The sequence below is a fragment of the Colobus angolensis genome, unplaced genomic scaffold (assembly GCF_000951035.1).
Source record: "Colobus angolensis palliatus isolate OR3802 unplaced genomic scaffold, Cang.pa_1.0 Scaffold515, whole genome shotgun sequence".
NCBI classification, from domain to species: Eukaryota; Metazoa; Chordata; class Mammalia; order Primates; family Cercopithecidae; genus Colobus; species Colobus angolensis.
In genome coordinates, this window is record NW_012118655.1 from 1,458,645 (window position 1) to 1,460,871 (window position 2,227).

The 2,227-nt window shown below is 52.3% G+C and overlaps 1 protein-coding gene across 7 annotated transcripts in view; it reads right to left on the reverse strand.

Annotated features, from left to right (window-relative positions):
- YPEL5 (yippee-like 5 (Drosophila)) overlaps positions 1 to 779 on the reverse strand; it is a 15,102-nt gene extending 14,323 nt beyond the window's left edge. For 4 of the 7 annotated variants that reach the window (XM_011960574.1, XM_011960576.1, XM_011960572.1 and 1 more), the window contains exon 1: positions 280 to 779. The gene's annotated coding sequence lies outside the window, so the exon portion shown is untranslated. The remainder of the gene's footprint in view (positions 1 to 279) is intronic. The other 3 variants (XM_011960575.1, XM_011960571.1, XM_011960579.1) reach the window with 3 other exon arrangements.
- Positions 780 to 2,227: the final 1,448 nt, after the last annotated feature.

Genomic DNA, 2,227 nt, shown 5'->3' on the forward strand with positions numbered 1-2,227 from the left:
CCGGCTGCGCGGCGGGGGCGGGCCGACGACAGTCGCCGCTCCAGGCCTCATAAAGAACAAATAGCTCCGTGCGTCCGCCCGCGGTCCTGGCGCCGCGGCCCGCCCTGAGGGGTTGGGGGCGGCCGCTCTGAGACCCCGGGATGAGTGCGGCGAGGAAGAGGCACTTCCTGCCTGGGCCCCCCACCCTGGGCCGATCCCCGAGTGCCTCGAAACCACCCGACCCGAACGGGCGCCTCAGTCCCCGCCGGCCCCTAGCCCAGCCCCTCCCACGGGACTCACCCGGAGCGGCGGTGAGATCCGCGGCTGCCAGTGACTCCTCGCTCTTTAGCCGGTCTGAAGCCCCTCGGCCACCCGAGTCTCCAGGTTTAGTCAGGCCCTGGCCTTGGCCCCGCCTCTCCCTGGTTGGGCCTCAACGTCAGTCATCCGGCGTGGCTCCGCCCCTCCCGCTGTCAACTCTCCCGGTTGGCCCAGAACACCCTTCGTTTCTAGGCCCCGCCCCTCTCCTCTGCTCCGTGCGTTTTCCGCGGGGCCCCGCCCCTTCTCTGGCTCACCCTCCCCCACTCCCGCACCCCTCCGCTTCGCGGCCCACCCCTCCCAGAAGCCGCAGACCCAGGGCAGGCTCGCGACAGCTTGCCCCGCCCCTGACCCAGCACCCCGGACTCGTACAGCCAATCAAAGAGGCTAACTCTGCCCCCTCTCTCGAGGCGGCCAATGCCGTGAGTCCGGGGACCACCACCCCCTTTCAGCTGAGCGCACACAACACAGCATCCACGTGAGTCAGCTTCTTAAAGGAGAATGCTCAGCCTGTCTGCGGCAGCTGGGAGACATCGCGCGTCATTAGCGTCACCAGGTGGCGGCTGGGGCCCAGCTTCCGGATACCTAGTGAGGCCCAGGGATGACAAATGAAAACAATAAGCTGTTTCCTAGACGAACAGCTGCCTAGGTAACTAAAGTGCACGGTGTAATTCGTTTCTTGGAGGCCGTTTCCCCTGACCACCCCTGGTAGAGCGCTGCCTTTTGCTTTCAAACCCCTAGCCCTCGAGTCTGAGCACATAGGCCCTTTATCTGTGGATAAAGGATTTTTCAACTGCGCTTGACTTTATTTACAACTCATTTGAATTTTTTTTTCTGGATACTGGAAATGATTCTCAAAAAGATGAAGAAATTCAGTGTTTTGTATGGCGAATTTCTGCCTCAGAGAGTAAGATTTGCTTATTGTAAAGGGCAGCTGTTCCCTTAACGCTCATTAGTGCTTAAGATGGAAGGTTTTGTTTCTCATTCCATTAGAGTTGCCCAGGTAATTACATCTCTGTTAGCTGACTTTCAGAATAAAACCAAAATATTTGATGACGCATACCTCTCAGATAAAAAATGTAGGTTAACATTTGGGGCTAGTTTGCAAGATGTTTAAAGTCATTCTTGGTGGAAGAGAAGTTCCGAAGCAAATTCTAGCACTTGACTCCCGCTCATCCCCAAATCCACAAGTATTTTCGTTTAGTTCGTCTGAAGTTAACCTGAGCATCAAAGGCAAAAGGACTAGTTATCTTTTGACAAGTGAGTTTTCCAGGAGATAAGGAAGTTTTTTTGTTTTGTTTTTGTTTGTTTGTTTCATACGGAGTCTCGCTCCGTCACCCAGGCTCGAGTGCAGTGGTGTGACCTTGGCTCACTGCAACCTCCGCCTCCCAGGTCTAAGCAGTTCTCCTGCCTCAGCCTCCTGAGTAGCTGGAATTACAGGCGCAGGCCACCATGCCCGGCTAAGTTTTGTATTTTTAGTAGAGATGGGGTTTCACCATATTGGTCAGGTTGGTCTGGAACCCTGACCTCGTGATCCGCCCGCCGTGACCTTCCAGAGTGCCGGGATTAAGGCGTGAGCCACCATACCCGGCCAGAAGTTTTAAACATACAGTATTTTAGTTTCTTTTCCTTTATATTTCTTTATTTTCAATTAATATTATTTAATATAAAAGTTACACGTTTATTGTAGGAAGGTCATTCTGCCTCATTTGATAAGAGACTTCTGTCTTCTAGCAGCTTCATATGTATCCTTCTATTCTTCCCAAACTGAATGTATTATACATAGAAGCATATTGTACTTACTGTTTTTCAGCCTGCTTTTGTTTTTCACTTAACAATGTGCTATATAGCCATCGTTTCATGTCAGATGTGTCTTTTATCTACAAATTTACCTTTCTCTCCACAGTTTTCCATAGTATGACTTCACCATCTG